The sequence below is a fragment of the Haplochromis burtoni genome, unplaced genomic scaffold (genome assembly GCF_018398535.1).
Source record: "Haplochromis burtoni strain Fernald_Lab_line unplaced genomic scaffold, NCSU_Asbu1 Contig_92, whole genome shotgun sequence".
In the NCBI taxonomy this organism is placed as follows: domain Eukaryota; kingdom Metazoa; phylum Chordata; class Actinopteri; order Cichliformes; family Cichlidae; genus Haplochromis; species Haplochromis burtoni.
The window spans coordinates 599,301-621,772 of record NW_024582453.1 but is presented as its reverse complement, the minus strand read 5'-3'; the positions used below and the strand labels follow the sequence as shown (position 1 = coordinate 621,772).

Sequence of the window (22,472 nt, the reverse complement as noted above, 5' to 3'; positions counted from 1 at the left end):
AATTGTACAGATAATGATTAGGTATAACAACATGCTTTTGAACTGCTGTGAGTCACTCATGTTGCCTGCTGTGCAAGCTGGAAAATGGGAACAATAACAATAATAATAAAAATAATATTTCCAAGTAGATGTAGTCATATTTTATTCGTCCCAGACAATGACCACCGTCTTTTTTTAAAGGGACAATGAAGAAAACGTATTTTGACCCACAGTGCACAGAATTATCTACAGGGGATAATTCTACAGGGAAATGATAGGATTATGGATAGTGACTTAGCCAGGTGCTCAGATTTGTAATTTTTATAACTTCCACTGTGCTGCAAGACATCCTCTCTGTAAGATCTAATTATTAGCACATGGATCCAACAAGAAATTCTGCTCTCCAATTTGTTGTTCCAGCTGTAGTCTTCCACTCTCCACTATGAGCTATGATTTTATTCCCTCCTCGGCTCCAGACTGCGTTCTGCAGTGATAGGCGGGCTATTACCAGTTTTATTTTTAGATAGGTCGCTGCTGGCTACAATTGAGTATTTCAAACGTGGTTTTTAAGGTAGGAACTTGTTAGTGAAAGAGAAGGAATCTGGCATACTGTCCATCATTTAAACTCAACCATACAAAGGTTGAGTTGTTATCACAGGAGGATACAACCTATATAGCTCAAGTCTTTTGAATTGGCTTTTAAGTTTCATGTAATTCCAACTGCATTGGACATAATTCTTCATGTTCCTTTGACATTTTATCAAAACATTCAAGCAGCTTGACCCCTTTTACTTCCTTTCGCTTTGTTCTATATTTGCGTCCACTTTGACGTCCCCGCTGAGAGGCTTCCGTGGGCCGTGTTTTTGCCTCACACCAGTATCAGTGTGGGTCTCACACTCAAGTGCAATTTGTCAAAGCTGTCTGACATTCAACAGAAGCTGTTTCTTCTTAGGACACTGAGCACAGACTGCAGTGACAGAATATTTTAATAAAGAAGCTGCTGTGGGAGATTACACAAGCACAAACTGGGCATTTCCACACTACAGTATTTCTTATTATGCCCATCTGCAATCATAATGGCAAGCTTTTGTCCTGATTTTCTGAGGGCCTTGGGTTTTAGCGCTGCTGCTGTGCCTGAACAAAACCCATCACAATGGGCTGAGTGAATGTCAAATCAGAAGCCTTGAGGGAACTTTGATATTCATTTAAATTATTTTTTATTTGTTTTGATGCTTGTAAAAAGAAAAGAAAAACTTATCTGTAATGTGATGTGGAGTGAAAGCATCCAAAGCAATTCCACAGCACTGTTGGCTTTGTTTTCAGCAGCAGCTCACATGATGGATTCAGACTTTATTATGTTCACCTGCTCATGCATTTTCATTTCTTTTCTTTATTTTTTTTTAAACAAATGAATACTGGCACAGGAACTGAGCCACAAAAAACAATAGATAGAACCAGTGTCTGGCTGAATATGCGCTCAACATACTGGACAGTTTTTGTGCTTCTTGGAGAGAAGCTCATTAGCGGAAAGCACTCAGAGACTGAACGAACCTCCTGATGTCATGCTGGTTAGCTTACATGTACCTGCATCATTTAACAATACCTATCAAAATAAAAAGAAAGAGAAACATTTAAACGTCTAATGTTACTGTGGCACTACCTGTCAGCATTATAAAAAGGCTACAGTGATAGGATACAATGGGAAACATTCAAAAGCGTATTTTTAGGCTCAACACAAAATGTTCTTGTACTAAATTATGGAGATTTTTTTAATGAAGAAGTTTACAAAACAAAAGATAAAAACTTTGTTTCAGTGTGCTTCAGTGCTTCTGGTCTCACTGTATGATGATCCTGTATACAGAGATCCAACATGTTCCTCGCTGATATATTTCAGAAAACCTGCTTTTACAGTGTGTACAATAACACTTTTTTAAAAATCACAATTTTCACACAATTCCTAAACCTCGTTTCAAACATCAATTGGAATATCTTTCAGAAACAAAAAGTTTTTAAAAAGCCATGGATTTCTGTGACACTGTAATGTAATTTTATTTGAATTTTGGGCAAAAAGCCTGCTTGATCTGCTATTAACCGCCAATAAATTAAGTGCATGGTTGATCTCGTCTTTGTCCGTGGCTCCACTGTGTGTTTAAGAGCTCTGTAATTTTGGAGATGAAAAACTAATGAGATTGAAAAAAAAAAATTACCTAGTTGGCAGAGGTAATAAACTGAATGCTTTCAAAGATGGATATAGCTTCCAGGTCTAACTAGTGAAGTGAATGCAAAAGATCTTGGATCTGCATTACGTCTTATAGCCAGTAGGTGGCAGCTGCAGTGGTTCCAAAATGTACAACCCTATGAGAAAATGACTGTGCTTGTTGGTTCACTTAGTAAACTATAACACTGTTCATTTAGTAAATTATTCCCACTTTGGAATCAAAAGGGAGGCTAAAGTAGAATATACAGTATTTAGAAAAGTCTTGAGCACCCCTTACTTATTTGCATTTTAATAGGAAAATAGGAAACAGATGCAGCAACCTATTGTAACATATTCAAGCATGCATTATACAAAAAGTATGCAAAAACTGAGGTTTTACAACTATAACCAGCATGAAAGTCAATATTTGGTATGACCACCATGATTCCTGAATTCTCTTAATCAAGCTTTATAATCATTTCTGTGATTGTTATTCAAGAATAGTTCTCCAGGCTTCTTCAAGGATATTGCAAAGCTTTTCTTTGAATGTTGGCTACCTTTTGTTCCACACTCCCTAAATAATGTTTAGCTCTGGGCTCTAAGGAGGCCGGTCCATTGCTTATAATGCTGCACTGTATATTCCCTTCCTTAAGAATGGCTTCTCGACAGCCACTAACAGTAGTTGTAACAGTAGATGAATCAACCAAAGAACCTATATCAGGTCTTTGCTGGATTTTTCTCCTATTTCTTAAGTCCCTGACTTCCAGTTCATTGGTTGTAGATAGTTTTTTTTTAGGCCTGACACGTTTTCTTTTGCCTTCTTTAAAGACAAACTGCATGCCATGCTGAGATATAACAAGCTTTTGGCTAATAGATCTTTGAGAATCACTTTGTTGGTGCAATACTGTTTTATGCACATCGAACTGTTATCTTTGGCATTTTTAATAGTTTCAACTGAAGAAATAGGAACAGTTGATTTCGTTTTTGTGACATGCAGCAAGAACAAAGATTCAACTTAAAATTGTTGGTTTTTTTTGCTATGTTTTTCAAAGTTCTCTGTTGTGTATGGACACGTACTTAACTCAGCTAACCATTAAGTTAGATACCTTTTTCATGCTTAAATGATTCACAGGTCAGTGTTAAGTGGCTTAACAAAGAATAGTCAGGCATAAGTACTGGATTAGTGCAGGATCAGGAATCCTGCAGTGATTTAATAATGTTGAGTGGGCTCTGGGGAGTCCGATCCATGACTGATTGCCATGGTTCTGGATCATTTTGACCCAGCATTTTGAGGTGTTGTACCTTGTTTTGTATTATGTTCTAACTTATATAATTATATAGTTTAGGATTCAGCTGGTTCTATGTTTTGAGTTCTCTGTTTCCCTGTTTAGTGCTTGTCAGTTTAGGCTCCTGCCCTGTCCTTGTTTCCCTACTATGTTGTCTATGTTGTGTCCCCAGTGTCGTCCCTTGTGTGTCTTAGTCATGTCTTTGTCTCCCTCTCCCAAGTTGTCAGAGTCTACGTCTCGCTATGTTTCCTGTTTTATTTTGACAGTCTCATGTTCCATGTTCAGTCTGCTAAGTTTTGCCTACCCTGTGTCAAGTCCAGTTGTGTCAGCTGTGTTCACCATGTGTTTCCACTTTCCTCGTTAGCCTTCTGTGTATTTAAGTCCTGTGCCTCCCTTTGTTCATTGTCAGGTCTTCTGTTTTTCATGTTTTATGTTCAAGGAATCCATGTATCTCAAATCCAGGGTTCATGTTCACTGTGTTTTCATGTTTAATTTATCCAGTTCAAGGTTTTGTTTGCTTTTCCTTAGTTGGCCTTCTCCTGTTTGATTTGTATTTTTCTACTAGACATTTAAAATGGCTCGCTATCTGTTTAAACCGAGTTCTGTTCCACGCGTCTGGTTTATGCTCACCTCCACACAGTCTGCATCGCAGACCGTGACACAGTTTTTGGGGACGCACTGCACACCGTACCAAGATATACCAAGTTTCAAACTAATAGCCCTGTGGGAATAACCTTTTTGGTGGAAAAATACTATTTTATGTCCGTCAAACTGTGTTAAAGTTGGCAATCTTAATAGATTCAGCTGATAAAATTGGGATGAGTTTATGCCGCAGGCTGCTGGTAACAAAATTTTAAAGACACAATTGAAAACTGATTCCTTGCCAAGTTGTCTGTTATATGTAGAAACTACGGGTTCATGCTTGGCATAGATGCCTTTTTTATTCTTTAGTGATCCATAGGTAAGTCTTAAGAGACAAACAAAAAAAACCCAAAACATTTCTCTGAAGATGGTCAGCTACAAGGACTGGACCAAAAATGAGTGAAAATACAGCCTTCAGAAAAGAAATGAGTGGTGACTCAAGACTTTTGCACAGTACTGTACTGTAAGCCATGCCTACCTTTTAATGACCAGTCACTGCCACATAACTGCGTCCTCTCCTTCGGTTTCTAATTCACCCGTCACATCAGGTTTCATCGCCACAATGATGTTGGCGATCGCACTCCGCTTGTGGCTTCATAACTTAACAGCACTAAGCAGTGGGTAACACCACAGTGACTACATTCATCTTTTATATCCCAGGTTAGAAACTCTCTGTTTATTCGAAACAACAGAGAGCTTTTATTTTTATTTTAAATGGGCTGAAAGAATATTGATATGAAGAGCAGAGGTGCATTCGTCTCTCCCTCTTCTCAGCACACACACCTAATTTCCAAAGTGGTCAATTTAAAATCCCTGTAGGCAGCCAAATCTCCTCTGTGACTAAATCTATACCCTTTCTTTAGGAATATGTGAGAGTTTTTGCTCGATTTTCACAAAGACAGAGGTGGAGTTGCCCTCTGGTGGTATCTCAACTCTCTTTTTTTACTTAACAAAAGAGATCTGTGGCTCTTTTGAAACATTAAAGCGCCAGTGACACTTTGATTGGTGTTTAGAACTTTTTTTTTTTGCAGTGCTACAGTGAAGCCTTGCCGTCACTGATCTCGCTGACAATCTCTACAGCGTCTATAACGATATTTTAAAAATCTGCTTAGAGATGTCTAAACTAAGACTCGTCTTCTTTCTGATCCAAACCCTTGAACGGCATATGTCAACACTTTCACTCCCTGAGCGGGGCTGATGTGGAAGGAAAAAAAACAAAATAAGACAAGCTCCAGAATTTTCCATAATTAGTTTCAAATTAAACTGTCACCACCAGCGGGGTGCTAGACTTTGCTGTCAGTGTTCTCACCTTTGTGTGCCACGACAGATCAGAGCGCAGGCCACGATCTTTAAGTCTCTTGTGTTTTGTTTTGTTTTCTGCAGTGACAAACAGATCTCCTAATCCCATGCAATTAAAATGATTAGCAAATGCTGATGCTGCTAAAAGGCTTTAAACTAAATTATTGGGTTTATTTCATATGCCCCCACACGTATGGGAAACGTTTGCTGCTTATGTTTTGTTGTTGTTGTTTAATGACTTTTAAAGAGCAGATGAAGCAGTCTGACACACAAACATGCTCAAATGTTTTTCTCCCAAAACGATCTACCAAAAGATTTGCATCTTAATAATAAGTATCTAGGATTAAATGGACTCAAAGATTATGTTTAAGACACTTGATGGATCCCTTATAAGTGGAATATTCAATGCCATTAATAATCCACTTCCACGCTCAAGTTGTGCTGATGAGCCAAGGGTCTGCTGATCAGGCCAAGCTGTGGGTGCTGCATGCCAGCAGCCTGCAAGAGTCAAGCAAAATTCGTCTTACATAGACTCTTTCCAAGTGAGCAGAACCCTCTGATTAGTGACTGTTCAGGGATTTGAAAGCTAAAAGAATGTTTTTTGTTCGAAATCAATTTTAATAAAAGAAGAAGTGTTTGTGTGTAAGGCTCAAAGGAAAAAAAACTGTGGATCTCTTCTTTCTGTCCACAAGGAAAACACTTCCCTTCATCAGTGAAGAAATAAAGTTTGGGCAGCAAAGTAGAGTCATTTGGATGAAGGCGAACGTTTTGTTCTCTATACAAGCAGATGCATTTCACAGTTGTTACAGCTGAACGCAGGTGGAGTGGTTTTGTGAATGAGTCCCTGTAGATATACTCACATGTTCCTGAACAGGATGCAGAAAGCGAGCATGACAGGAAGCATGTGAGCTTCCAGCTGAGTAAACCATCTCAACGGTGCACCTAGCCATGCCCTGTCGGTGTTTTATATCATCTGTGGCACTCAGGTTCCCCCTTGGCCTGACCGGACGCTGGCTTAGCACATTAGTATTAGCACTCTAAATTCCCTGCGTGGACAAGTACCACCTGGCAGGCTCCGCTGCCCAGCGTGAGTCAGAGCACTCTGGCCATTAACGCACGGCAGGTAACACAGCACTGGCAAGGATCGAGCCACAGTGAGCAGCAGTGTCCGCGCACGCATAGAGCTTTTCTCTTGCCCGACTCGAACTGATCCTATAAGAGTTCCCCTGAGTGTAATAGACTAAGATCACTGCTACCACCCGGCTACTCTACAGGCAATCCCTGCACACATCATATCCTATTATGCTATGCACAGGGACTGTGAGTGTATACAAGGGGGAACACACAGATCCGTTTCATGCATGAAAGCAGATTGTTTAAAATTACACAGGTCAATCAATTTGATTCTGCTTCGTTTTGATAAGAGAAAAAAATTAAATTGAGGACATTTGTGTCATGTATCCATTTTTTTTATACACAACCATCTATAGGATTTACGGAGAATGGTCCAGAAAAGGGAAACTATCTACTGAGTGGCAGTTATCTGAGCCTCGCAAGTGTCTCAAGGTGATAAGAATGGAGCAATAACTCCAATAATCCCTTATTATAACCAAAGTATGCAGAAGAGCATCTCTGATTGGGAGATTACATCAAATTTTGAAGCAGATGGGCTACAGCACCATAAGACCACACCGAGTACTAATCCTGCCAGCTAAGAAGAGGAAGCAGGCTGCAATTTGCACAGGCTCACCAAAACTGGACAACAGAAGATCAAAGAAAAAAAAACTGATAAAAAGAAGAAAAATGTTGCCTGGTCTGATGATTCTCGATGCAACATTTGGATAGTAGGATGAGAACAGTTCCATGCTGCCTTACATCAATGATTCAAACCTTGGGCCCTTTAGTACCAACCTACCTGAGTATTGTCCAGCACTTTATGACCACAACATTGTCACCAAGATAATGCACCATGTCACAGTGCTTATCATCTCAAGCTGCTTTCTTGAACATAGTGGTGAGTTCACTGTACTTAATGGCTTGCCCAGTCATCGGATCTCAATCCAGTAGAGCACCTTTGGCATGTGGTTGATCAGGAGACTCACTTCTTGGATGTGCAGCAAACAAATCTGTGGGAACTGTGAGATTCCAGCATTTCAATGTGAACCAGAATCTAAGAGGAACATTTACAGCACCTTGTTAAATCCACGCCACGAAGAATTACGATGTAAGGGGTCCAACCTGGTATTAGTAAGTAACTAATAAAGTGACCATGATGTGTTTGTTTGACAAGAAAAAAAAGAAACACGCAGCAGGTCCCATACAAATAATGTGTGTCCCTGGTCTGTTTCTAACCTTTTTGATTGCACCTTATGGGATGGGGCAAATAATGATGTGATCTGATGTGTTAGGGTTAAAATTTAATACGGAGAGACAGAATATCAATAAGTGAGCAAACTTACAAATTCAGCAGGGGGTCAAATAATTATTTCCCCCTCTGTGTAGACCTAACAGTTAAACAAGAAATTAATTGTTCTGCTGCAACCAAGTGCTTCACAAGGAAACTGATCAAGCTTGTTAAAAAAAAAAAAAATCAAGTTAACACAGAACCAAGCCAGATTACGTAAGTGCTCTTCTCACAAAACTAATTGGTAACGTGCAAAAACTATCAGATACGGTCGAAGAATCAGTGAGTGGATCGTACTACTCCAAGAGACACATGCAGAGCATTGACAGGGCAGAGCTTCGGGATTAAAAATCCTGTTGTTACAGGGATTGCCCTGGCCTCCATATGGCAGGGACTCTCTGTTCAGGTCTGCACTGCATCATTCTGCCAAAACACAAAGATCCTTTTCGCAGCTATTTACGACACGCTCTGTCCCTGTGGTGGCCTCTTTGTCTGGCCAGGAATCGCTTGTCACCTTTGTCACCTTGTTTTTTCTGGCTTTAACAGCCCTACAGCCCTACACATACAGTAACGAGACACTGCAGCACGATTATGTCAATGAGGCTATACATTATTTTCTGCATTCATTAGATCAGCAAAGCTTTTCACCTTCTGTTTCTCCGTCTCTCTCTCTCTCTCTCTCTCTCTCGCTAACCTCTTCTGCCCTCTCGCTCCACTGATCCAACTCTTCTCTCTCACCCTTTCTACCAGTCTGAGTCACTACAGTGTCACTCTCTCTCTCTCACACACACACACACATACCCACACACATACGCAAGTCGAATAATTCAGCCTCCATAACTCACTATGACATACACACACACACTTGAACATTCGCTACAGCAGCTACTACTAGCATGACACACCAGGAGAGAGAGTACAACTCCTGCAGACACACTGTACAATGACACTGTTGGAGGTACCAACACACACACAAACACACACACTCAATACTACCACAATAGCGTAAGTATATCCATCAATGGCACCATACGTGTCTGTGTGCCTGTTAACACACTGTTAAATCCCACACACACACACACTGGCCCAGATCCCTCTTATAAAGCAGCACCGTTTGGAGGAATGTACAGCAAAAGAGGGGGAAGCTACAGCTCCCGAATATCTCCATGGAAACAGGCTGGAGAGCAGCATATCCCGCTCGGCGTACTGTCAGAGACTGAAGATGAATCCAGTCCTCATTATGGAAGCCAAACCACACAACACACACCAGGCGGATGATTCAATTGTTAATTGCGACATCTTTTAAATAAAACACACACCTGAATGAAGGGGTTTCCTCCTGCTAAATGTGAGGATTTCTTACTCGACTTCAACAAAAGATTTTCTCCTCAAGCTGATCGATACATAATGTATGATTTTCACTCTAGTTTACCGTCATTATTGCTTCCAATTGATTTTATTTTCTCCTCCAACCAGCTCATATTTACCGTTTTACTTTCTACATTTGGTGCAGCCACTGACAGCTGAAATGGAAAAGGGAAGGAAATTATTTTTTAGCCAGAACCAAAAAGCATGGATGACTCACTCATTAAAAATACCAAGAAACGAGAGACTCGATTCGCATAAACACAATGAATTTCTAATGATTTACTGCCTCCAAAATACACAGAAAAAAAAAACTTGAGAGTGGGTCAAACTGGCTCTCACTTTAGGTCAGAGAAGGCCTTCAATAAGAGCAAACCAAGATTTAGGCAAAAACTGCAAAGGGAAATTCAAACTTTTGCCACAGGGCTTATGAAACGACAGCATACTAAGCATTGGGACCTATTATGACGTGAAAATGCCTGATTTTTGTGTCAAAACTGGCCAAGAAATTACATATTTCCACGTTCTCAGAACAATGGTATCAATCTCTGCCGCTAATATCGAGCTCACTCCTCTGAACGCTCTCTATATTCACTCTTCCACTCACTCACACGCCCACGCAGCTTCACTTGCTACCTAACATGGTATTGTACCAGGCACCACTTGAAGGGATTAAAACTGGGATCTTGGATTCTAGTTATTTCCATCCTGGGCTCTCCTCGTTTAACTGCAGCACTGCACATCACGGTACCCAGAAACTGTTAAGATAAAAAGAGTTGACATTAAACTTTAATCATGCCCGAGGGCAGTCGTTGGTCACCACAGCAGCAAAAGAGTAAAGACAGACATGAGTTCAACAGATAAAACAAAAGATGGTGAGAAAAAGTCAATTTTGGAGCAAGACTGCTAAAAAAAGACAGCTTCACCTTCTCAAAGACATTTTACTTTTCTTTGTTTGAGTTTGGGGCTCGAAGTTGGATGAAACTACATATGACCATACATTTTTACTGCTTCCTCCATCTGCAACTCCTTCTAGCCTTCCCATTGTGTGCTGCTGAACTCTACTCACTTAAAACAGTTCTGCTATCGTCTATTATTTTCTGATAATAAACATTCTGAATATGCTGTCACATTACAGAACACATATTGATTAATGAGTTAAACACAATGAATTTAAATATATGTTGCATGACAATATCATTTTAAATCACACATATTGAGTATTATTATCAACAAATGTGCAATGCATGTTCATATGGGTGGATAATCACATGCATTCAATCATTTTAAACCCTGGATTTACAGTTATTTCCTCTTTGCATTTCATCTGTTTCCTCTTGATATCAGCTGCTCAGACAGTTAAAGAGATCTTGATAACAGTCTAGTTACGATGGACTTTACAACTACACTGTAGACATGATTTGGAAGAAAATACCAAGGTGCTACAAGACACAAGACAAAGGAACGATGTGTTGTAACAGCCTGAGCTCTAAAATAGGTAAGCTGCTAAAAGAACCCTGATCCTGAGTCATCAAGAAGTAAAGTTAATTGGTGAATCTGGGGAAGTGTTATTCCCTGAGGTGGTTGTCAACAGCACAATCACTTCTTACTGCTACAGAAAGTAAAAGAAGAAAAGAACAATTTCCGTTGCTAAAACTAAGCAAAAGTCAAGGGGAACTTGTAGTTTTGGACAGCTATGGTTACAAACGTGCTGAAGATACTCTTTATTCTCCAAGTAATCAAGCTAATTTGGTATCCGAATATTAGCGGGTGGGAGGAGGGTTACATGTATTTATTGTGTGGATGGATATTAAATACTTTCCAGCACAGTGGTGCTGTTTTTGCTTCGATTATTAATGCTGTCAATTGTTTGTGTTTTTATAAGAGGTAAAGAGCAGCTAGGATGCATTAACTAACTTAACAGTTAACATCTTAAAAATATTAAAAGAAATCTCAAGGCTCAGCCCTGGCAAGCTGCCATGTTTGCAGTACACTGGTGGAGAGCCTAAAGATGATGATGAAGAAAATGGGACTTGCTAGCTAGCACTCTCATTAATATAGAGAAATGGGCAGATGCAGGTTTAACAACACATGGCTTGAGAACAGCAATTACTCTCGTTGCTTAAAGTCAGTGCCTGGAAATGCTTACGAAGCAAACTGCAGTGCAAGTTTAAAGGCGTTTCGAAATGGGGACAATGGGATAACCACTCAGGGAACTATGATATTGTTGTTGCCATTTTCTCCCACTTATCCAATTCAGTGATGCGGGGGGGCTGGAGCCTATCCCAGCTGTCATAGGGCAATCTGTAACTGGACCTGGACAGGTTGTGGCAGGGCTTGTCAGCGTTTTTTATATGCTTATTTGTTTGGCTGTGGTGCTTCACCCACTCACATTGCCTCTATGGGGTCTAAATACACACTCGATTTACTACCATGAACAAAGTAAATTGTGTCACCAAGAGAAACATCAAGCTGTGCAGGTTAAAATAATTCAAGTGGCGTCATCTAAGCTATCCCAGTTTGACTCTCGTGTCATGTCTCGATCATGCAGCCGATGCAGATGCGCCACAGAAATGACTGTTCAGCAGCACCGATAAGAAGACATAAAAGATCAATTTAAAATGAATGTGCAGCTTGTCACTTTAAATTTAACAGAATTTGCCGGTGTTTTTGTTGCCGTCCTGCTCTGCACCCAGCAATGAATCAGCTTGTCAGTTAATGGGTGGTTAATCTTTCCATTCTGACCTCCAAACCTCCGCAGCAAAACCGAGAGAAAAGATACCATCAACTGCCAGATGTACTGCGGCTTAATCCAAAAACAAAACATGATCTGTGCATCTAGCTAAGAGGGTAGATAAACAAATTAGCCATTCAGTTGTGCGCAATATTTTTGGCACAACTTGGGAAATTTACTGAAGAGCAATCGCAGCACCCAAACACAATTTAAAAATGAATTTTTGACGTGCAGTTTTTGTTTGTTAAACTTTGTTAAACAAACAGAAAAATAAAACTTTATTGTGATAGCTGCAAAAGTTGGAGAAAAAGTGGAGTCTCACGACTTATTAGCTCATTAAGTCTTAATTGATTTTTAATTGGAAGCAGAATAATTGTCACCTGATGATGACTGAGAGCTGATAAATCATCTGACTCAGCAACCATGGGCTCTTCTTTTGAATTTACTAAGGAATGATTGGTATAAAACAGAGAAAGGCAATAAAAACATGTCATTTGCACTGTCCAAACTACCATTATGTGTCTAACTCAAGGGTCAGAGCTAAATCCAGTCCTCGACAAATTCGTATAGAGCCACACAACCTGTGCATACACCAAACTAAACAGTTATGTGTATCTGAGCCTAAACTTGGCAGAAAAAGAAGTATGTTGATCCTGAAGGCAGTATCAACTAGAGGTGTTAAACTTACTACTTCTTCACTGAGTATAAGAAGAGGCAAGAAAGGCCAATGCATCCATTTACCGTGAAGCAATTTCACATACTTTGCATCATCATTTTGAAGCCACACAGCAGCAGAGACAGAGACTGAAAATCGCTGAACTGATAAGCAGCATGCAGCTACATTACAAAAAAAAAAAAAGACGTATGAGCCAACCCTTAAAGTGATGAAGATGAAAAGTCACGTTGGCAAAACAGAGGACAGGTTCCAAAAAAACCCAAAAACAAATAACAGCTTTTTTTTGTTCATAGATTTTGTTGATCAGATTTTACACCAGAAGGCTAGACTGTGTACTAAACTACACGATCAAAGCTTTTTTACTTTTTGCCTCACACAAACACTGACTTGTCATGTTCAGGACTGTAAAACACATTCAGTGACACTTTCAAAAATTAATGCAAGAACAAGATGAAAGATTTATCACTTTGCCTTTATGTATTAATGCTTTATCGTGCATTTTAAATTTCCTCATACTGCCAATAGTCGACATTCAGCCTACCAGTAAAACTATGACTGTAGTTCGTTTTTTGTCTAGGTCTTATGATGGCTAGGTGACTTGTTGAATTATTTATGTGGACCAAAATGAATGTAAGAATGCTAACATGTTCTTTCTAAAAAGAACATGACAGTTAGATTTAAGTTTGCAAAGTTATATAAAATTCCAAGACTTCTGGAACAATGTCCTTTTGGACAGACAAGACCAAACATGAGCTGTCTGGCAATAGTGCACAATGCTTAGTTTGGAGAAAATCAAGTGCAGCATATCAGCACAAATACCTCATTGCAACTGTCAAGAGAAAAGGTGCTGAGGAGGTGATCATTTCGGCTTGTTTTGCAGCTGCTGGACCTGAGCAACTTGTTTTTGAGTCAACCATGAATTCCTCTCTGTACCGAAGTATTCTAGAGCAAAACGTGACCCCTGTCCGTCTGCCAGCTAAAACTTGTTTGGAACTGGGTCATGCAACGGGACAGCAATCCCAAGCACAGCAGCAGATCTCCAGCAGAATGGTTGAAAAAGTAACGAATGAAGGTGCTGCAATGGTGCAGACAAAGTCCAGACAAATGCCCCCAAACCTCAATGAACTGAGGTAATGCTGTATAGAAGAGTGGGCCTAAATTCGATGGGAGAGACTGATAAAATCGTAGAGAAAACAATTACTTTACATTATTGTTCCTAAAAGTGATTCTACAAGCTACGGAATGTAGTTAGTTTTTCACAGAACTGCACAGAGTGCTAAGAAAAAATTCCCTTTTCACTTGGCTGTATATCTGGCCCTTAAACTCACCACATCTGACATCATCTGACATTGGGAAATCCCCTTTTCCCAAATTTGACCTTTACTGAAATAGAACTCGACATCCCTGGCCTACATGAAACCTTTGCTCCCCATTGTCTTCTTCTGCACAAAGCAAGCTCTGGATGGTCCCATTTAAAACAAGTCAAAACGAATTTTGAATTCAAAATTCTTTGAAGTAAAAGAATATCATGTCAGCTGTAACACGTGTGGAAACCAGGTGAACTGGAAACATTACATGTATAGAAGAAGAATAAATATTGACAAATTCTGGATCCAAATGTCGTGCAGTCGGCCAAGAAACCGTGGCTGAAAGAGAAAGAGACGTGAAAATGTCCATCTAAAATCCATCATGGAGCAGAGCAAACTGAAGCTTTTGGAAAAGCCCTCACAGTTCCCCTGATCTGAACACCATTAAAACTGTGTGGGTAAATCTTAAACATATTGTGCCTGCAAGACAGCCTAAAATAGCTCAGAACTGAAAGTGCTCTGCAGAGAAGAGTAGGAGAAAACTCCTAAATCAAGAATTTAGAAAAAAAAAAAAAATCTTTCCAGGCTACAAAAAGCCTTTGCAATACAAAAAAAAAAAAAAGGAGACTTCAGAGGATGTTTCAACACTCCAAATATGAATTACCATCCGGTGTCAGCAGTCAAGAGCACTGTTAAACCGATTATGGTTGAAATGATTGAAAAATCAGTCTTCCCATCCAGGTGTTTGTTTCCTAACTCAAAAACCCCCGATGTCAAAATTCGTGGAAATTTTTGGTCTTCAAAAAAGACTCCGAATCATTTTTGTAATCACATGAGAACTGATTTAACAACGCTGTTGGGTCAAAAGTCAAAATTCTACATGACACTCAAGAATCTCCACATTTAATAGTTTAATTTCCTTGAAATCTGACTAAAGTTGTAAAAGAGGTCTACATAGGATTAATTTTAATGTTTTGACCGCCTGACCTGAATCTGTAATTCAGTCTTGCATAACAGTATCATTATCAAGCAGGATTAGAAATTTCGTGAGCACATCCATGCTCTCAGAGTGCTAAACCCTGAGTTTCATACTTTGTGGTAAAGTACTTTTTCACTTTCATGTCACTAGGGTCAATCTAAAATGCCAACGCCACAGTGAGAAGTTAGTTACTTTGGCTTAGTGCAAAGGCAGTAAATGAGAAAACTTCTAGTGTGGCTCTGTCCAGCAGTAACAAAGTAAACCTAACAGCATCTGTGAAGCCCGCTAATGTACGAAACTGAAAATTTTCTGATGTTCGTAAAGGCTGGGACAAATTGGCAGGAGGCCGGTATAACTATTACATGTCCAGCCCAGGGAACAGTCAGTTTTTATGTGTTGGTTCCAGTCCTTATGCTCAGCTAAGCCAATAGACTGTGAGCTTCATCTGTACATTTGCTGTTAAGACATTATAGTGATCAATCTTCTACTTACTCATAACCAAGAGCCAAAAAACCATTAACCAAAATGTCAAAGTACTCCTTCTACCATCAAGAAGTAACTGGCAGAGACTGTCCAAGACTTTCATATTCACATGTGTAATTTACATTATAGCCTCTGGGGGCTGCTGGTGGAGCTTGACACTCTTATTATGGCTAAATGAAGCATTTCAGGATGCTAGTGTATCTCCTGGAGAATCAAAAGGAGGGGGAAAAGCCGCTTGGGAGCTGAGAGAAGCTCAGACTCTGCTCCTTTGGGATCCTCCCAATGCCACGCATGACAAACGGCCAGCCAGACACCTCGCTACACCAGAAAGCAACCTGATTCATCCTGCACAGCTGTCGGAGTGCGCCGACAGGTTTATCTCTGTGTACAGTGTGTGAGAAATGAGAGCTTATTGCGAGAGAGCACATAATATGTACAGATTGTGCACATGTGTGTGACTACAGATGTCCGCACAGGATGTTTCATGGTGCCAAATGCAGCGATGAAAGATTTGATTCTGCATCCAAAAATAAATTAGCAATAAATGCACATGTATTTTTATCCAAAACAGGTTTTCTGCAGGACACTGTGAGAGGTTTTAGCTCGCAAACACACAGACACGCACACACAGAGTCCTGATGCTCTGTCTCACAGCAGAATGCAGGTTTTGGACACATTGCTGCAGAATCACCTGGTCTCCATCTCTTATTATGATATTACAAAGACACTGTGTTTGAAAGGTGAATGCGATGAAGCCTTGTTTGGTCACTTCCAGGTTCGGGCTTTGCAGAGTAAGACCTAGCATGTTACTGAGAGACTGAAGACTTGCACCATTCAGCTGTTGGCCAGCAGTTTTTCCAAATCAAAGAGTGATGGAGTAAATTCTCCTCCACCCCCCTCCTGTCCTCTTCCACCCTCCTGTCAGTACCCCAATTCCCCCTTTCAGTGCTTTCTTCATCTGAAATTCATCCCCATCCATGAAAAACGGGGGATTAAGACATGCAGAAAATGACGAGATTTTTTTCCTCTCTATCGCCAAACTGTATCCATAAAAATGATTACATAATGATCAACTATTGGTACCACTGAAAAAGACAGTCTGTCAGTTATGCTGAAGCCACAGATTCTACTGACATTTGTGGCCATAAGGAGATCGATAGAAAGCTTTTTGGCCACACTGTAAAGATGATAATCCCCCTGTTACCCATCGAGAAGGCTCTGGTTGAAGAGCAATCCCTGCCACCCTGTTGGATTCTGTCACACACACACACACACACACACATATATGAATGCACACACACCTGCATGGATCCCTGTGACTGCTGAGGGGAAGAGGTGCTTTTCCTAAAACCTGAAGACAAATGTATTTGTCTTTGAGAGCCTCGTTTGATTTCTTTTCTGTCCGATCTGATGTGATAACTTCTCATCTACCTGTTAAATTCACACTCTCACTCGGGGCTGGAACAGTTCCACAGAAAACGTCTCGAGAAAAAGCAAAACAAAAAAACCCAAAAGGAAAACAGTGGGCAAGAAACATTTCTCTGGATGAGTCTCAGTCTTCTTACCTAGTAGTGAGTCTATGTTCCGGAGACATTTGAGCACATATGCGGCGCGTCTTCACACGATGACAGGGAAGCGGCGGACAGTCGGGCAGAGGTGTGTCACATCTGAGAACAGAGGGGGGGACAGCAGGATTTCTCCTCTGCTTTTCTGATCCTTTCTTATCTCTTTCCAAAGCCCTCAGAGGAATGGAGCAGTGACATAGGAGGAAGAAGAGGAGGAGGAGGAGGAAAAAGAGGAGGTGGTGGAGGAGGAAGAGGATGAGGAGGTGGAAAAGGAGAAGGAGGAAAAGGAGGAGGAGAGGGAAGGCTGAGGAGGGAGCAGTCTGCCGGGCTGGGCTGCTGTGGATCACCTGGAGCAGTGCTGGGCTCCGCATTTACTCCTCCACTGCAGCAGTGCGAGGCAGAGGCGCGAGCTGCATGTTGCTTCCACAGATCACCACAAAACAAGGACACGGAGTCTCCATCTGCTGGATTCAGGATTCTGCAGCTCTGTTGCTCCACGCGTTGCTATCCCCATCAGCATTCACACTCATGCTGTCCCTCTTCCCCTCTGGGTATCTGTCTGCGTTTCTCTGTTTTATGGTTTTGCTTCACTCTCCTTTTCCCTCTGAAAGGGCTTTATATCGGTTCACAAATGCCATGATATCAAGCTCTCAGCTTCCCAGGTCTGTGTCCCCGCATGGACTGGTGCATGTGGTCACACGTCTGGTACTCTTGGTAATAAAATGCCAAGCTCAATAAAGCCGCAGCCAACCTCACGCTCTCCCTGCGATGACATCACTCTTCCGACCAAAAAGGAGGGAGTCGTTTCCTGGTCTTGCCGGGGCCCTGCATACGTCATGAAGATCAGACACGTTTCTCATGCCATGTGCAGGTGTTCAGTTGGCATCCCCTCCATTGAGAAAGTTAGAGGGAAGCGAACAGGCTGCAGAGAGGTACACGCCAAAACTAAAGGTTTCACTTCAGGCCAACGCGACACCAGCTCCGACCAAATTACCTCAGCCTCACACATTTCAAAGTCCTGACTTCACCTCTGTTCCGAACTGAAGCTGCACATTCTGAAAACCAGCAGAGCACTTCGTCTCCAAGTTCAGCCGCCCTCACATTCCCCTCACGTCCTCCCTCCTTCGCCAGCCTTTTCTCTGTCCTACAGCACAGTGTAGCTTCAAAGGTTGAGAGGCAATCTTAGAGATGAATAAATCCAGACTGAGGAAGGATGAGCTTGATTTTAGGCCCAACTGCCGCTCAAGATAAACATGATCGCACAATGCATATGAAAAATTACATGTAAGCAGCAGTGCAGATAGAAAAAAAGGCAAGCTTAATACACAAAGATGTAAAACCCTAATTATGAGCTCAATCAAAAATGCTGTGATAAAAAGTTTTCCATGTGTGTGCAGACTGACAGCAACTCAAACAAGGCTGAATCTGGCCACATGCTTATTACAGTATATTTAGAAATGTTAGATGTTAAGTATTCCAACACGCTCAAGTTACGAAACCTGTGGTTTTATTCATAAAATCAAATTGAAACAGATTAGTGTTTGCCAAATCAGTGCGTACACAAAGACCTAAATTAGCTACAATTACAGGGAACCCTTAGATGAAACAAACTGAGCAATATGAAAGTAAATCTAACGAGGAATGTTCCCTGCATTATAACGGACCCCAAACTTTTAGCTTTTACCCCCGAGGTTAATGCTGCAAACCAGCAAAAGCCATAAAACTTCATTCATCAGGTTGATAAAGTCATAAGTTTAATGCTTTTAGAAGCAAACACTTTTTCCTGTGGTGATTTCACCCCAACTGTAAGGAACTGCTGCTTTAGTTAAATGATTATTACAGCTTGTAGACGACTTATAAAAGAGAGACACAGTAACACATTTGCACTAACAAATTTACTCATGCATATGAGATTACGCTTACACAGAAAACACTCACTGTCTGCACTGGATTGTGGGAATGGACGGTTGAAATACACCAGCAGTCATGTCAAAGCAGTAGTCGGGCATTTTATCAAAGTAAACAGTCCCACCTAGTGGTTTAATCCCGTTCTGACTCACAGAACTAAAAGAGACACGTTAAATGTTCAACATGCTCATTTTTAAAGCACGAGCTCTTTGTCTGACCAGAAGTCATAAACAGCATCACTGCCCACGATGCGTCCCTTGCTTGCTTTACATTCCTTAAAACGATGTGGTGCGCACAGTCATTAACAGTCTGCCTCAACCTTGAAAAAATGATGACCAAGGCATGATCAAGAGCCAGTTCTGCAGGTGGCTGATAAAGGAAGAAAAAGACGAAACAAAAAATGTTTTAAATCCTTTAACAGTTCTTTAAGTTATGCACATCAAACGGAGGCAGAGATGTCCTCGAATCTGTACTCCCTTCATCACAAGCTTTTGTGCTGACAAAGCCTGTAACATCACAGCAAGATCCTACACATGATTAACTCGCAGATAATCTCTGACGTGTGGCTGTGCTGAAACTCCGCTGTCAGCTCATTTGTAATGTAAAAGGACTATTTGAGAAGATGATTAACACATACCTGATCATTTTTCAAGTATTTCAAATGCAATAAAACTTCATACATTAATTTTTTTTACTGTTTTTCTTTGTGTTTTTTTCCTATGAGAGCATTTATGATTTGAAACATTAGGAGAACACCTACTATAGCAAATTGCACCTGTGGTATTAATGAGGAAAACAAAAGGTAATGACTCCATGTAAAAGCAGTCAAACCCAACCTCAAAATGATCACTCACCGGCCGTTACACGCCAACAAACGTGCTGAACTTTTATAGTGGTGTCGTGGGAATTATGAGAACACTTTCCTTTTTATTAATATGCTGTATTTATAACCAACAATTTAAAATTCACATTGAGTATTCGCACCATTTGGCATAACCAGCTGTTTAGAGCAGATGGGCATGTTTTGCGTGAAGTCTATAATAAAAAAAAGGACCAGTACAGTTCAAAAATGAGTAGAAATCCATCCTGGCTGACTGTTCATTTCCTAAAAACAATATGTGTGACCGTCAGGTGTGATTAAAATGAGACAAAAGGTTCCTTAACCTGTAGTATGACACTCAGTGCCTGCTGCTTTACCCTACTGACAAAGATTTAAACGTCTGTATTTAGTCCTCTCATAGAACAGACATTAGGTCGGTAAATAATTTTGTGCAGCAACTTAACTAATGTTCAAATCTTTTTTTATTATTATTGAGGTGTTGGTCCACCTGACTAATCTATAACCTGCTTCCTGCAGTTCCACCAAAAAAAAAAGAAAGGTGCAGGTGCAGAATAGCCAATGCTAGCACCGCACACAAAAACCACAAAGGTGTCAAAGGTACCAAGGGCCCAAAGGTGGAACCACTGCCATCAGAGGCAATGGGACAGCGTATAACTAATGGTTTAGAGATGCAGTCCCAAGATTCTGCCATGATTTTCCTACTATGAAAACTTCATGATGCTATGTCAAAATGTGGGCTTGTTCGCAAACAGAGACCAAGGTAAAACTGACACCAGCACAGCACTGATGGAAGTGTCACCTGGGTCATTCAATTAAAAAAAAAAAAAAATCAGTCAGCGTATTATCCTATATGAAGCAGTATTAGAGCCACATTGAGAAAAATATTATTGATCTTTTTGAGAAAAAAGTCAAAACAGATATCTTTGTTCTCACCATCTAAAGCTACTGTAACGTACATTTGTTGTGTATGGCAGCCACATACTGACCAGTGTGGACTTGTAGCATTGTTGGTGTTGAAGCATCACAACCAAATAGGTGCTCTCTGTGTTGATCAGGCCATCTTTTCTATTCAGTCTGTGAGAGCAGCCGTGACCACGGCCAGAGGAACTGTACTCACACGCCATCTAATTTATTCTTTGTCTATAATCTATAAATATACTCAAACTCATTTCTTCAGTGTGATCTTCTTTCTCTCACTGTGAAAAATAAATAATTTCATCTTGGCCTTTGGCTTCAAACGCATCAAAGGAAGGGGTAGTGACAGTATTTGAGATTTGTGCTGATGTGAGCCAACATTTGATCATCTGCAATACCAAAAAAAAAAACAAAATCCAAGAGAAAGGCAGAGGACCCCTGGAGTGCTTTTTCCTTGGATGGTGCTCTGTGCTCTGACCTCTGCCGACTTAAGGAGTCGTGCAGAGTTTAGCTAATTAACAACCAGCTCCTTTTTGCTCCATCTTCAAATTCTCAGCGCCTCCCCCACACTATCCAGGGTTTGCTGGTTGTCTTTACCTCCTGCCTCTTCTTTTTAAGGACCTTGGTGCATATGCAGTTGGCTCAAGCGCATGTCACATACAGACGCGTGGTCAGGAGCCCTTGGTGTTTTATTTTTCATGATGTAAATAAATGCAACCAAAAAGCGACTGAAAATAAAACATGTAAATCAAACAAAGCTTTCAAGCAGGACACAAACCGCTGCCTGCTGGTTGCACGTCTTGGGAGGCTTGGCACATACACCAGAGGACACTTTGTGCCCATCTCTGAGACACCGGTGGCATTGACGAAATGGCAGTATTTGACGCCATGGGAATAGAATAGGTCGGCTCAGCACACAGAAAGGAAAGCAGCAATTAATCCTTGTCACTTGGGGTGACTGTTCTAACAACTGAGCTCATTTAAGAGCCATTTGAATTCAATTTTGGTTTAAAAAGTGATATTTTTACAAAAAGAAAGGATGAAATGGTTTCATGTAATGTGGAAGGTGATCCTCCTGGTGTCAAACGCACCACTCCAGTCTTTAAGTTAACTGTTTTGAGTTGATTGCACGATCATTGCCGTTTTTAAACAGTCTCCCTTGCTCATCAGCACAATCCCCAACTGTGGTTCAGAGAAAAAAAAACAAGAAAGAAAACCATGGTAGACCAACTCCTGCCGACCAAGCACCAATTACCACCAGTCTTGTGAATGTAGCGTAGAAAATTTCAATAAAACAGGCGGATATATCTCTGTTGGTGGAACTAATGAAGTCGATATTGTGTTTCTAAACAGATGTTTCTTCCAGTCTGCTGCATTTGTAAAATGGCATCTCCTTGCTAATAAACTCACCATATAAACTTTAAGTGATAATATATCAGTTTTGTGGCAAGCAAAACAAGTCAGATCTCCATAGAGTGTGCACCAATATATTTCTATATGGTTTACTAATGGTGAGAGTAAAAACCAGCGATTTTCAGTCATTCTGTACTGTGCTAGGGCTCCCACGCCAAATATTTTTATTTTCATGAAAGATGTGTTGTGGTTCACATGCTCATTTGGTTGCTGGTGCAATTCCAGCTGGAGACACAAATCCCCTTTGAAGAATCGCTTTTAGTATGATTGAAGATGTTTGGTATTAGGTCATTGTGGGATGCAGACAGAGGTCGTATTTTACAACAGCATGCACATGTGTGCACTAGAACCACAGGACAGTTTTGGAACTAGTTAAGAACTACAGGGTGGGCCATTTATACAGGGAGTGCAGAATTATTAGGCAAATGAGTATTTTGTCCACATCATCCTCTTCATGCATGTTGTCTTACTCCAAGCTG

The 22,472-nt window shown here is 40.7% G+C and overlaps 1 protein-coding gene across 5 annotated transcripts in view; it reads right to left on the bottom strand.

Moving 5' to 3' along the window:
* Positions 1 to 22,472, bottom strand: part of LOC106632299 (disks large-associated protein 2) — a 123,737-nt gene that overhangs the window by 90,947 nt on the left and 10,318 nt on the right. The window contains exon 1 of one of the 5 annotated variants that reach the window (XM_014337841.2): positions 16,917 to 19,481. The exons of the other annotated variants lie outside the window; for them this stretch is intronic. The gene's annotated coding sequence lies outside the window, so the exon portion shown is untranslated. Of the gene's footprint in view, positions 1 to 16,916; positions 19,482 to 22,472 lie in introns of those variants that run through there. 5 annotated transcript variants of the gene reach the window in all.